The following is a 15,821-nucleotide window of genomic DNA, read 5'->3' as shown; positions in this document are numbered from 1 at the left end:
TTATATTCCTGCTTTTTAACCTCTTAAGTGCTCTGAGTCGTCACAGAGTTTTCCACTCAGGTGCTAACGACGGCGCAGAGCCGTCACTTGCACTCTCTCACCTTGAGAGAGATCTGGGGGCTCCCACCCGCTCCTACCCTGGCAATCGGGCCTGTATAGTGACAGGCATCGCCGGGGCTTCTTGTTTTGCGCCGTGATGTCACGCGCAATGACGTGATGATGTCACTGCGCAACTTTATTTTAAAATGACAATGAAAAGTATAGGGAAAGGGGGCATGCTGCTTAGAAGCCTGTATCTCAGGCATTTAAGCAGCTACAGACCCCCAAGACCCACAGTTGGAAAGGTAATTGCCTAACATTTCCATCTATGTAAGTCTTGGGGATCTGAAAATAAAAAATAAATATATATATACATATTTAAAAAAAAAAAAAAAAAATTAAATCAGCTTAGCACCCAGGTGGGAAAGTGCTTAGCACTCAAAGAGAACAAAGAAAAATTGAGAATAGGAGTAAATTAGAAAGTTGCTTAAAATTTCATGCTCTATCTGAATCATTAAAGAAAAGAAATTGGGCTTAGTATCCCTTTAATATGCTGATTTTAAAGTAACAACAACAATGTATTGTATTGCTTAGTACAAATATTATTTATGTAGATAAATAACAGCTTGTATTGGCTGCATTTTTATAAGAGCTATTTATCACAAGGTGCCTATAATAATCGCTGTGTTCACTCTCTGACCCTTGTGCTGTATTGTTATTCCCGTTTAACTTGTCCCAAATGTATACTGACAGCGACAGTGCTGCTATTCTTACAGTAGACAGGGACGTTAAAGCTCTGCAGAAATTAGATTTCTTTCCTGCATTCACATTGCTGAAACACTGTAGATAATGACTAGAGAATGCCCTGAGGTCCTTTGTTCATTCATGACAAGCAATGGACTTTTCATTATAGTCCCATTTTTAATCTTACTATCTCCAAATGGTACCAAAAGAAAGACAAATACAGCTCACAAAGACTGAATTAAATTCAGCGGAGGCAGCACTGATAGCCAACCTATCATTAAAAACATTCCTCACCTGCTCAGTATTTTATTCAAAAAAGGCCCTTTTTGGGTAATAAAATACTCTAGACGGTGTCAGTGCAATTTCTGAAACTTAGAATTTGAAACGAGAGTAAAATATTAATGTGCATGTGAGAGCTTGTGCATCCTTCTCTTGAGGCATTAACCAATGAGATCAGTCACAGTACCAGGCTGAAGGAAAATAGTAGCGAAATAGACAATGGATGATCCGTGGACTGGATACACCACAAGAGAAATAAATTTATCAGGTAAGCATAAATTTTGTATTTTAACCCCTTGAGTGCTAAGGACGGCTCTGAGCCGTCACAGAGTTTTCCACTCGGGTGCTAACGACGGCGCAGAGCCGTCGCTTGCACTCTCTCACCTTGAGAGAGATCTGGGGGCTCCCACCCGCTCCTACCCTGGCGATCGGGCCTGTATAGTGACAGGCATCGCCGGGGCTTCACGTTTTGCACGGTGACGTCACGCGCAATGACGTGATGATGTGAGAGAGTGCAAGCGACGGCTCTGCGCCGTCGTTAGCACCTGAGTGGAAAACTCTGTGACGGCTCAGAGCCGTCCTTAGCACTCAAGGGGTTAAAAAACAAAATTTATGCTTACCTGATAAATTTATTTCTCTTGTGGTGTATCCAGTCCACGGATCATCCATTACTTGTGGGATATTCTCCTTCCCAACAGGAAGCTGCAAGAGGATCACCCACAGCAGAGCTGTCTATATAGCTCCTCCTCCAACTGCCACTACCAGTCATTTTCTTGCAGCTCTCGACAAGAAAGGAAGTAGCTAGAGAGATGTGGTGTTTTTATTTAGTTTATCTTCAATCAAAAGTTTGTTATTTTCAAATGGTACCGGAGTTGTACTATTTTAGCCTCAGGAAGAAAGTAGAAGAAGAGTCTGCCTGTGGTTTTTAATGATCTTAGCAGGTTGTAACTAAGATCCATTGCTGTTCTCACACATAACTGAAGAGAGAGGTAACTTCAGCTGGGGGAATGGCGTGCAGGGTCTCCTGCTATGAGGTATGTGCAGTTTAAATTTTTCTAGAGAAATGAATATGCTAGAAAATGCTGTTAATACCAGATTTATTTAAGGTAAGCCTGATTACAGTGATTTAATAACGACTAGTATCATGCTTGCTGTAAAAGGTAATATTCTTATTACTTTCTCACATTACTGTAAAATAAAACATTTGCAGGAAGTGTTTAAACGTTTTTTTATACATATTGGTGATAAAACTTTATTGGGGCCCAGTTTTTTCCACATGGCTGGCTAGATTTTGCCTAGGGATAGTTTTGTTAGGTCCTCTCACTGTGAATACAGGTTGGGAGGGGCCTATTTTCGCGCCTAAATGCGCATTAGATTTTGCAGCTTGAGACATCCAGTTTCCCTGAAGGAGTCCCCTGAACACTTAGGACCTCTATAAAGGGTTTTTGTACCTTTCAAAGTCGTTATATGGGCAGGTAGGGCCACAGCAGAGCTGTGGCAGTTTGTTGTGACTGTTGAAAAACGTTTATATCGTTTTTTTGATCCGGTTTTGAAACTAAGGGGTTAATCATCCATTTGCAAGTGGGTGCAATGCTCTGTTAGTCTATTATACACACTGTAAAAACTTCTAAATTCCTGCCATGTTCTTTATTCTACTTCTCGCCCTTCGGTGGCTCAGTGTATGGAAGTAATCGGCTTAATGGTAGCGGCAATGGACATAGTGCCGTTTGCCCGCCTACATCTCAGACCGCTGCAACTCTGCATGCTCAGTCAGTGGAATGGGGATTACACAGATTTGTCCCCTCTACTAAATCTGGATCAAGAGACCAGGGATTCTCTTCTCTGGTGGCTATCTCGAGTCCATCTGTCCAAAGGTATGACCTTCCGCAGGCCAGATTGGACAATAGTAACAACAGATGCCAGCCTTCTGGGCTGGGGGGCAGTCTGGAACTCTCTGAAGGCTCAGGGGTCATGGACTCAGGAGGAGGCTCTCCTTCCGATAAACATTCTGGAACAAAGAGCGATATTCAATGCTCTTCAGGCTTGGCCTCAGCTAGCGGCAGTGAGGTTCATCAGCTTTCAGTCGGACAACATCACGACTGTAGCTTACATCAACCATCAGGGGGGAACAAGGAGTTCCCTAGCGATGTTGGAGGTTTCAAAGATAATTCGTTGGGCAGAGATTCACTCTTGCCACCTATCAGCTATCCATATCCCAGGAGTAGAGAACTGGGAGGCGGATTTTCTAAGTCGACAGACTTTTCATCCGGGGGAGTGGGAGCTCCATCCGGAGGTGTTTGCACAGTTGATTCAACGTTGGGGCAAACCAGAACTGGATCTCATGGCGTCTCGCCAGAACGCCAAGCTTCCTTGTTACGGATCCAGGTCCAGGGATCCCAAGGCAGCGCTGATAGATACTCTAGCAGCGCCTTGGTCCTTCAACCTGGCTTATGTGTTTCCACCGTTTCCTCCGCTCCCTCGTCTGATTGCCAAGGTCAAGCAGGAGAGAGCATCAGTGATTTTGATAGCACCCGCGTGGCCACGCAGGACTTGGTATGCAGATCTGGTGGACATGTCATCCTTTCCACCATGGACTCTGCCTCTGAGGCAGGACCTTCTACTTCAGGGTCCTTTCAACCATCCAAATCTAATTTCTCTGCGGCTGACTGCTTGGAGATTGAACGCTTGATTTTATCAAAGCGTGGTTTCTCCGAGTCGGTCATTGATACCTTAATACAGGCGCGAAAGCCTGTCACCAGAAAAATCTATCATAAGATATGGTGTAAATATCTTCATTGGTGTGAATCCAAGGGTTACTCATGGAGTAAGGTCAGGATTCCTAGAATATTATCTTTTCTCCAAGATGGATTGGAGAAGGGTTTGTCAGCAAGTTCCTTAAAGGGACAGATTTCTGCTCTGTCTATTCTTTTGCACAAACGTCTGGCTGAGGTTCCAGATGTGCAGGCGTTTTGTCAGAATTAAGCCTGTGTTTAAACCTGTTGCTCCGCCTTGGAGTTTAAATTTAGTTCTTAAGGTTCTTCAAGGGGTTCTGTTTGAACCTTTGCATTCCATAGATATTAAGCTCTTATCTTGGAAAGTTTTGTTTTTAGTAGCTATCTCCTCGGCTCGAAGAGTTTCGGAGTTATCTGCTTTACAATGTGATTCTCCTTATCTCATTTTTCATTCCGATAAGGTAGTGTTACGTACCAAACCTGGTTTTCTACCTAAGGTGGTATCTAATAAAAATATCAATCAGGAGATTGTTGTACCGTCACTGTGTCCTCATCCTTCTTCAAAGAAGGAACATCTTTTACACAATCTTGACGTGGTTCGTGCTTTAAAGTTTTATTTACAAGCTACTAAAGATTTTCGTCAAACATCTGCATTGTTTGTTGTCTACTCTGGACAGAGGAGAGGCCAAAAGGCTTCGGCAACTTCTCTTTCTTTTTGACTAAGGAGTATAATACGCTTAGCTTATGAGACTGCTGGCCAGCAGCCTCCTGAAAGGATTACAGCTCATTCTACTAGAGCGGTAGCTTCCACATGGGCTTTTAAGAATGAGGCTTTTGTTGAACAGATTTGTAAGGCGGCGACTTGGTCTTCGCTTCATACTTTTTCAAAATTCTATAAATTTGATACTTTTGCTTCTTCGGAGGCTATTTTTGGGAGAAAGGTTTTGCAGGCAGTGGTGCCTTCCGTTTAAGCACCTGCCTTGTCCCTCCCTTCATCCGTGTCCTATAGCTTTGGTATTGGTATCCCACAAGTAATGGATGATCCGTGGACTGGATACACCTTACAAGAGAAAACAAAATTTATGCTTACCTGATAAATTTATTTCTCTTGTGGTGTATCCAGTCTACGGCCCGCCCTCTCATTTTAAGGCAGGTGTGTTTATTTTTAAACTACAGTCACCACTGCACCTTATGGTTTCTCCTTTCTCTTGCTTGTCTTCGGTCGAATGACTGGTAGTGGCAGTTGGAGGAGGAGCTATATAGACAGCTCTGCTGTGGGTGATCCTCTTGCAGCTTCCTGTTGGGAAGGAGAATATCCCACAAGTAATGGATGATCCGTGGACTGGATACACCACAAGAGAAATAAATTTATCAGGTAAGCATAAATTTTGTTTTTTAACCCCTTGAGTGCTAAGGACGGCTCTGAGCCGTCACAGAGTTTTCCACTCAGGTGCTAACGACGGCGCAGAGCCGTCGCTTGCACTCTCTCACCTTGAGAGAGATCTGGGGGCTCCCACCCGCTCCTACCCTGGCAATCGGGCCTGTATAGTGACAGGCATCGCCGGGGCTTCACGTTTTGCATGGTGACGTCACGCACAAGGACGTGATGATGTCACTGCGCAACTTTATTTTAAAATGACAATGAAAAATATAGGGAAAGGGGGCATGCTGCTTAGAAGCCTGTATCTCAGGCATCTAAGCAGCTACAGACCCCCAAGACCCACAGTTGGAAAGGTAATCGCCTAACATTTCCATCTATGTAAGTCTTGGGGATCTGAAAATAAAAATATATATACATATTTCAAAAAATAAAAAAAAACTTAAATCAGCTTAGCACCCAGGTGGCAAAGTGCTTAGCACTCAAAGAGAACAAAGAAAAATTGAGAATAGGAGTAAATTAGAAAGTTGCTTAAAATTTCATGCTCTATCTGAATCATTAAAGAAAAAAATGTGGGCTTAGTATCCCTTTAATATGCTGATTTTAAAGTAACAACAACAACAATGTATTGTATTGCTTAGTACAAATATTATTTATGTAGATAAATAACAGCTTGTATTGGCTGCATTTTTATAAGAGCTATTTATCACAAGGTGCCTATAATAATCGCCGTGTTCACTCTCTGACCCTTGTGCTGTATTGTTATTCCCGTTTAACTTGTCCCAAATGTATACTGACAGCGACAGTGCTGCTATTCTTACAGTAGACAGGGACGTTAAAGCTCTGCAGAAATTAGATTTCTTTCCTGCATTCACATTGCTGAAACACTGTAGATAATGACTAGAGAATGCCCTGAGGTCCTTTGTTCATTCATGACAAGCAATGGACTTTTCATTATAGTCCCATTTTTAATCTTACTATCTCCAAATGGTACCAAAAGAAAGACAAATACAGCTCACAAAGACTGAATTAAATTCAGCGGAGGCAGCACTGATAGCCAACCTATCATTAAAAACATTCCTCACCTGCTCAGTATTTTATTCAAAAAAGGCCATTTTTGGGTAATAAAATACTCTAGACGGTGTCAGTGCAATTTCTTAAACTTAGAATTTGAAACGAGAATAAAATATTAATGTGCATGTGAGAGCTTGTGCATCCTTCTCTTGAGGCATTAACCAATGAGATCAGTCACAGTACCAGGCTGAAGGAAAATAGTAGCGAAATAGACATTGTAGTGAAGAAATGCCATGCTCTTATTCATTACCATGTCATTGTTGCACTTCCAGCCCTACAAGTCTATGAGTTTATCCCCCACAAAAGGGTTAGACACATAGTTAAAATTTCACCCTGGAGCCAAAGACAACTGCTGGCTTCAAACAGACATGGCTGGTGAGCCAATCAGCAACTGCCACCCATGATCAGCTCACCTTCCATGTCTGCTCTGGACCAGACAGAAGTTTTAAAAGGTGCTTTACAGTATCATTCTTGAGTCTCATGTGCCTAAAGGTATTTACAAAACATATATTGAATTGAATTCTTACTCTCAGTATTTACGACATTTGTGGTAAGAAATGTCTGGTTTGAGAAAGTACATAAGTAGAATGAAATAATGTAAAAGCTCAGCTAAGATATTAAAGGGACAGTCTACACCATAATTGTTATTGTTAAAAATGATAGATAATCCCTTTATTACCCATTCCCCAGTTTTGCATAACCAACACAGTTATATTAATATACTTTTTACCTCTGTGATTACCTTGTAGCTAAGCCTCTGCTGACAGCCCCCTTATTTCAGTTCTTTTGGCAGACTTGCATTTTAGCCAATCAGTGCTGACTCAAAAGTAACTCCATGGGCATGAGCACAATGTTATCTATATGGAACACATGAACTAACGCCCTCAGTTGTGAAAAACTGTCAAAATGCAGATAAGAGGCGGCCTTCAAGAAATTAGCATATGAGCCTACTTAGGTTTGGCTTTAAACACAAATCAAAAATCAGATGAGTTTACAGTAATAATTCACTCTGTGAGCCAGTTGAGACAGCAGGCTTTAAAAACCCAAGGCAAGGAGGAGATAGGGAACTATTGTTTAAAAGTGAATCCTTTTGGATCTTCAAATATGACTACATGGGCGAGATTACATATGCGGCGCAGGCTTCAGCGTAATTGCTAAAACCTGCGCCGCACGTAATTTCACCTCGCACATCGGGGAATCCAATATACCCCGCTGGTAGTTCATAAAGTGCAGTAAGTCGGATAAACTAGCAATGTCCAGAAATGTGCGTAAATACACATTTCCTGAAGTCGCCAGTGATTTACGGCACTTCAGAAACTGCCAGCGCCTAAGAAAATAAAAAAATATGTAAAATCTCCCATAAAAGTCTAACCTGCCTCCCAAAAATGAACCTGACATGTAAAAAACCCTATATCTGCTATCCCCCCACATTGCAACTAATAATAAAAGTATTAACCCCTAAACAGAAACCCCCCCACAACGCAATATGCTATTAAACTATTAACCCCTAATCCACCATTCACCCTCATCGCGATCTACCTAATAAAAGTATTAACCCCTAAATCCGCCAACTCCAACATCGCAAACTACCTAATAAATGTAATAACCCCTAAACCACCAAACCCCCACATCGCAAAGTAACTAATTAACTTATTACCCCCTAAACCGCCAAACTCCCACATCGCAATCTACCTAATAAAACTATTAACCCCTAACCCGCCATTTACCCACATCACAAAAATAATGATATAGCTGCACCACCAACTGTATTAAAACATCATTATTTTATTGTGCCACTTAAAACAGACAACGTTTCGGACCCATGTCCTTATTCATGTCTAACATACAACTCTAAAAACAAACCTTATAAAGGCTGCAGCTCCACCCACCACACCTGTTCTCACCTGTGTTCAATTAATACAAACTTTTTTGTTTTGCTTAATGCCATCTAGTGGTCATTATTTACATCTCTAATTACATTTATCATAGTTTTTCAACAAAGGACATAAAGATAACAAAAAACTTTTTAATCATTGTTAATCATACATCAAGTTAATCTACTTAGTACAAAAAATAATTGAATATACACTTATTGTCATTAGTTATTGTATTGCAATGTATTATTTTCAAAAAATAACATACAAAACAAAAAAAGGGGATTTTTTCTTTTCTTAATTCTTTTTCAACATTGCTAATTCAAATATCTTTTGAAGAAAAGCCAATTTTAATTGTTGCCCTTCCAATTAGATCTTATTAAATTGTCATCTTGAAAAAAGAATACTTTTGGAGCTCTTAAACAATTACCAAGAACGTCCTTCAACAAAGGATAAAAAACAAAAAGGTCAACCTAAAAAAATTCTTTTTTTATAAAATTTATGCCAGTTCTTAAATCTTTTTACATGTTCATCATTAAATTTAAAAAGGTATTAGCTAAATGAATTTAAATTCCAATCTATCCAAAAAAAGACTTTCAACAAAAGATATCAAAAGAACTGAGTAAATGTAACTATCCGTATCCCTGAAGTTTTAAACCCAACATTTTTTTAGAAAAACCTGCCAGTTAAACTACTATCAAGTACATAATCATCCATATTTACTGACATACACTCCAATCCATTTCCCTATTCATCCCATTGGGTATCATAGTCCCCAGTTCATGAATCCAGTATAATTCTCTATACTTTAACAACCTAACCCTATTACCACCCCTCCTAGGAAGACTAATATGTTCTAACACCTGGAATCTAAGCTGATTAATCTGGTGTCCAGCAGTTATAAAATGGTGGGATACAGGAGCATCCAATTTTCCTGTCCTGATATTACTTTTGTGTTGGTTAATACGCTCCCGTACCCTCTTGGTGGTCTCGCCCACATACCCTAAACCACATGGGCACTTAATTAGATACACCACGAACTTAGAGTTACAAGTATAGTAATCCTTAAGTTTATATTTCTTACCCGACGAGGGATGGGTAAAAATGGGGCCTTTAATGATACTATTGCAGTTTTGACAATTAAGGCATGGAAAACATCCCAAGTTTTTATGCCCAATGTGTCCCTGGGTAATTCTACCCCTTGGGCCCACATCAGCTTTAACCAATGTATCTTTAAGGTTCTTGCCCCTTTTAAAGGCAGCCATGGGGGGACTAGAGAATTCTTCAATTTGGATTAGAAATTTGTAAAATGTGCCAATGTTTTTTTAGTACTTTTTGTATTTGGTTACTCCAAGGAGAATATTCATTAACAAAGATCATTCTTTTATCCTTCTTATTTCTCATTTTGTCCTTAAGTAATTCTGTCCTAGGGATCTGCAGTACATCTTTAATCCCCTGTTCAATTAAGTTACTTGGGTATCCCCTCTGTTTAAAGTGTTCACCCATTTCCAATAATCTTTCTTTTACCAAATTTTCATCTGAGACAATTCGTCTTACTCGCATAAATTGGCTTTTGGGTAAACTTTTTAACAGAGCACAAGAATGCGCACTCTTATAGTGCAGTAGATTATTATAATCTGTCTGTTTTTTAAAAAGGTCTACAGCTAACAGCCCATCTTGTTTGTACACTGAGGTATCCAGGAAATTAATCCTTTCCTCACTTATGGTGAGTTTGAACTTTATATGCTGTGTAGCACTGTTGAGATCATTAACAAACTGTTCCAGGGTTCCAATGTCCCCCAACCAAATGCCAAAAATATCATCTATATACCGCCACCAGGTGGCGCCATATAGATGAAACAATTGATGGTTATAAACAAAATACTCTTCAAATGTGTTCATATAAATATTTGCATAGGTTGGGGCAACATTGGAACCCATGGCCGTACCCTGTAATTGCAGATAAAAGTTATCTTGAAAAAGAAAGAAATTACATCTCAATACAATATTCAAAAGATCAAGAAAAAAGTTTCGCTGGTCATTATTGATAGTTAAATCCTGATCCAAACACCTATTCACTGCCCCTACACCCGCCTCATGAGTGATTGAGGTGTAAAGGCTAGTAACATCAAGACTATAAAGTATACCTTTATTGTTCTCAAGGACTATATTCTGTAGTTTACTGATGAAATCTCCTGTGTCCCTGATATAAGAGGTGGAATGTGTATAGGGTCTAAGGACTCTGTCTAAATATATAGAGGCTTTAGATAGTGTGGAGCCTACCCCTGCCACTATGGGGTGGCCAGGGGGTTTTTCCAAATTTTTATGGTCCTTTGGGAGCGTATATAGGACAGGTATAATGTCCTCTGTATCCAGAATAAATTTTGTTGTCTTGTTGTCAATCACTCCAATCTTCTGAGCCCTTAAGACACATGCTTCCAACTCTTTTTTTACTTTAAAGATTGGATTAATTGACAACAATTGATACACTTCACCATCCGCCAACTGGCCCAAAATTTCCTGTATATAGTAATCTCTCTCAAGGACCACTAAAGCACCACCCTTATCAGCCTCCTTAAAAATATAGCCTGTATTCTCTTTAAGACTCCTAATATTATTCCAATCCTCTCTATTAAAGTTAAGATTTGAATGTGCATATTTAGGGTAACTCCTTTCTACATTTCTACAGAGTTTCCCTATGTCATTCTCAACCAATTGTATGTATGTACTCACACCTGGGTTCACTGTTTGTGGCGTGAAGTTGCTTTTATTATATAAACCTAGTGAGTTAAGCCCAAGTTTGTTACATACATTATCCTTATTGACAGAGAAATTTACATTACCAACATTCCCCTCTGAAAAATGACACTTTAATTTCAGGGATCTAAAAAAACGATGTAAGTCTTTTTGCAATGTAAATAACCTAATTAAACTATTAACCCCTAATCTGCCATTAACCCACATTGCAATTAACCTAATAAATCTATTAACCGCTAAACCCCCACAATGCAAATAACTAATTAAATTACTAAACAACCTTACCTACCACCTCCTAAATTAACCCCAATTACCTAGATTAAAAAATACTAAGTTACAATTAAAATAAAAAACCCACGGGTTAATAGTTTAATAAGGTTAATTGCGATGTGGGTGAATGGCAGATTAGGGGTTCATAGTTTTATTAGGTAGATTGCGATGTGGGTGAATGGCGGATTAGGGGTTAATACATTTATTAGTTAGATCGCGATGTGGGTGAATAGCTGGTTAGAGGTTAATAGTTTTATTAGGTAGATTCCGATGTGGGTATTGGCGGATTAGGGGTTAATAGTTTTAATAGTTATTGCGGTGGGGGTTGGCGGTTGACAGGAAGATAAGATATTGCGCATGCGTCAGGTGTTAGTTTATATTTTCAGGGAGTTGCTGCCTACTGCCTATGTGTGGCGAGGTGAAATTGGAGTAAAATGTCTCCATTTTTGCCACATAAGTCCTTGCGCTGAATATGTGATACCGATTTGCGACGCGTTTCTATGTTAGTTTATGGGAGTAAAATTATCGGGCGACGAGTGAAATATATACGCGCCACATATATGCGGCGCTGTATATGTGATAACAAAACCGGACTAAACACCGACATCGCTGGCTTTTGCGGGCGCCGCCATATATGTAATCTCGCCCATGTATCCCAAAGAATTGAATTCGAAACTGGATATGGCTATCGTTTTACAAATATTTTAATATAATAATAATAATAATATATTAGATTGAGTGTGTCCAGTATTTATTTGGTACATAGTATTTGAAGGTATAGCACCACCTAGAGGTTGATAATGTAAGCATGAAGTATGATAAATTAGATTTGTACATTATATCTGGATTATCCAATAGATGAGGAATACATACATAAAGGTATCCCAGGGTTACTCTAAATATCAGGCTCCTAAAACTTCCGGGGACTATTAATAGTAGAAGGTGTATTTGTAAGTTGGATGTAGTCCATTTTATAACCTTAAAGGGACAGTTAACACCAGAGTTGTTTAAAAATAAAGATAATCCCTTTAGTACCCATTCACCAGTTTTGCATAACCAACACAGTTATAATAATACACTTTTTACTTCTGTAATTACCTTGTATCTAAGCTTCTGCTGACCGCCCCCTTATTTCAGTTCTTTTGACAGACTTGCATTTTAGCCAATCAGTGCTCACTCCTAGGTCACTTCACGTGCATGAGTTCAATGTTATCTATATGAAACACATGAACTAATGCCCTCTAGTGGTCAAAATGCATTCAGATTAGAGGCAGTCTCCAAGGTCTAAGAAATTAGCATATGAACCTCCTAGGTTTAGCTTTCAACTAAGAATACCAAGAGAACAAAGCAAAATTGGTGATAAAAGTAAATTGGGAAGTTGTTTCAAATTACATGCCTTATTAAAATCATTAAAGTTTTTTGTTTTTACTTGACTGTCCCTTTAATACCAATAACAGGTCTTAGGCATGACATGAACAACTAGAAGATTCAGTTAAATGAGTTTAATCATACATGAACCATAGTACTTGTAGTGGGTCATACAGACAATCAGCCCCATGTTGGCGGAGACGACTGCAGTAATTCAGCTTCTTAACCAACTCCAATTTTACAGCTTTATGGGACGTCTGTGAGCAAACAGCTTGGTAACCACAAACAAGTCTCAACTACTTGTGAAACTATAGCGAACCATTTCAGTTCCACAACAGTTTTCAATAATTTAGTTTTATCCAGTTGAGCAAAAAAGTAGCCCATTCAGCTAAGATCTCCCGAGTCTTCAACTGCATGTTTGCAAGGTCTCCCCAGCTGTGAGTCTCCTGGACTTGGCTGATACTTAGGGCCTGATGATAAAAGATTCTCCTACTTGGGAGAGAAATTTTAGCACAGGGGTGGTACCCATCAGCATTGCAAGATCTCTCACAAGATTCTAGACAGGCAAATTTTACTATACTTGTCTAAGTGGTGTTGTTTGCATTCCTGTATGTGAAGGAGAGACAAGCCCATAACAATATAGCACTGCATGATATAGAGTTTTGTTACACTTACACTTTGTGCTTTGTATTTTATATTACTTTACATTTCAGATTGGGTCCTTTCAGTATTACTACATTTAAGCTTTGCACTTTCTATTTTCTATTTTCATACATTTACATTTGGATCCAGCAGTGATTTTACAAATTCTGATTATGCTTTGATACTTTAACAAATTAGGATCATGTATATCTCTGTGTTTCACTCACAAATTACATTGCACTTTGTATTTCCTCTGTTGTAAAATAAAACGCAGCTTCAGAAAGTGGGAGGGACAGTGCAGTTAACTGGGTTGAACAGGGGAGTTCCCAGGGTATGTCTGAAGCTCTCTAACAATTCTTGTGAAATTGTGTAAGCATCGTAAACAAGCTGGTCTCACTGAATTATTTTGCCAGCTGTATGCAGGTAAAGCTTGCTCAAAATTCACAATACACTTATTTAGTAATATATACTAAATTATAGGCAAAAACAAGTTAAATTGAAGTGAAAAAATTTCAGTTTACTTTTTTTTTTTCAGGCTCCAAACTTAGGCCTAGATTTAGAGTTCGGCGTTAGCCGTGAAAACCAGCGTTAGAGGCTCCTAACGCTGGTTTTAGGCTACCGCCGGTATTTGGAGTCAGTGATTAAAGGGTCTAACGCTCACTTTGCAGCCGCAACTTTTCCATACCGCAGATCCCCTTACGTCAATTGCGTATCCTATCTTTTCAATGGGATCTTCCTAACGCCGGTATTTAGAGTCGTTTCTGAAGTGAGCGTTAGAGCTCTAACGACAAAACTCCAGCCGCAGGAAAATAGCAGGAGTTAAGAGCTTTCTGGGCTAACGCCGGTTCATAAAGCTCTTAACTACTGTACCCTAAAATACACTAACACCCATAAACTACCTATGCACCCCTAAACCGAGGTCCCCCCACATCGCCGCAACTCGATTACATTTTTTTAACCCCTAATCTGCCGACCGCCACCTACGTTATACTTATGTACCCCTAATCTGCTGCCCCTAACACCGCCGACCCCTGTATTATATTTATTAACCCCTAATCTGCCCCCCTCAACGTCGCCGCCAGCTACTTACAATAATTAACCCCTAATCTGCCGACCGCAAAGCGCCGCCACTTACGTTATCCTTATGTACCCCTAATCTGCTGCCCCTAACACCGCCGACCCCTATATTATATTTATTAACCCCTAACCTGCCCCCCACAACGTCGCCGACACCTGCCTACACTTATTAACCCCTAATCTGCCGAGCGGACCTGAGCGCTGCTATAATAAAGTTATTAACCCCTAATCCGCCTCACTAACCCTATCATAAATAGTATTAACCCCTAATCTGCCCTCCCTAACATCGCCGACACCTAACTTCAATTATTAACCCCTAATCTGACGACCGGAGCTCACCGCTACTCTAATAAATGTATTAACCCCTAAAGCTAAGTCTAACCCTAACACTAACACCCCCCTAAGTTAAATATAATTTAAATCTAACGAAATTAATTATCTCTTATTAAATAAATTATTCCTATTTAAAGCTAAATACTTACCTGTAAAATAAATCCTAATATAGCTACAATATAAATTATAATTACATTGTAGCTATTTTAGGATTAATATTTATTTTACAGGCAACTTTGTAATTATTTTAACCAGGTACAATAGCTATTAAATAGTTAAGAACTATTTAATAGTTACCTAGTTAAAATAATAACAAAATTACCTGTAAAATAAGTCCTAACCTAAGTTATAATTAAACCTAACACTACCCTATCAATAAATTAATTAAATAAAATACCTACAATTACCTACAATTAACCTAACACTACACTATCAATAAATAAATTAAATACAATTTCTACAAATAAATACAATTACATAAACTAACTAAAGTACAAAAAATAAAAAAGAACTAAGTTACAAAAAATAAAAAAATATTTACAAACATAAGAAAAATATTACAACAATTTTAAACTAATTACACCTACTCTAAGCCCCCTAATAAAATAACAAAGACCCCCAAAATAAAAAAATTCCCTACCCTATTCTAAATTAATAAATTTAAAAGCTCTTTTACCTTACCAGCCCTGAACAGGGCCCTTTGCGGGGCATGCCCCAAGAAAATCAGCTCTTTTGCCTGTAAAAAAAAACATACAATACCCCCCCCCCAACATTACAACCCACCACCCACATACCCCTAATCTAACCCAAACCCCCCTTAAATAAACCTAACACTAAGCCCCTGAAGATCTTCCTACCTTGTCTTCACCTCAACAGGTATCACCGATCCGTCCTGGCATCCGGTGCTGAAGAGGTCCAGAAGAGGCTACAAAGTCTTCCTCCTATCCGGCAAGAAGAGGACATCCGGACCGGCAAACATCTTCATCCAAGCTGCATCTTCGATCTTCTTCCATCCGGTGCGGAGCGGGTCCATGTTGAAGCATCCGACGCGGATCCATCCTCTTCTTCCGGCGTCTCCCGACGAATGACGGTTCCTTTAAGGGACGTCATCCAAGATGGCGTCCCTCGAATTCCGATTGGCTGATAGGATTCTATCAGCCAATCGGAATTAAGGTAGGAATATTCTGATTGGCTGATCAGATCATCGAAGATGCAGCTTGGATGAAGATGTTTGCCGGTCCGGATGTCCTCTTC

At 39.5% G+C, this 15,821-nt stretch overlaps 1 protein-coding gene across 3 annotated transcripts in view; it reads right to left on the bottom strand.

Annotated features, from left to right (window-relative positions):
* The window catches only part of ALKBH8 (alkB homolog 8, tRNA methyltransferase), a 532,982-nt gene that overhangs the window by 110,949 nt on the left and 406,212 nt on the right, over positions 1-15,821 (bottom strand). The window lies entirely within an intron of this gene.

This window comes from Bombina bombina, chromosome 3 (genome assembly GCF_027579735.1).
Source record: "Bombina bombina isolate aBomBom1 chromosome 3, aBomBom1.pri, whole genome shotgun sequence".
Taxonomy (NCBI): Eukaryota; Metazoa; Chordata; class Amphibia; order Anura; family Bombinatoridae; genus Bombina; species Bombina bombina.
The sequence above is the reverse complement of the archived record's forward strand: the minus strand, read 5'-3'. Positions and strand labels throughout refer to the sequence as shown.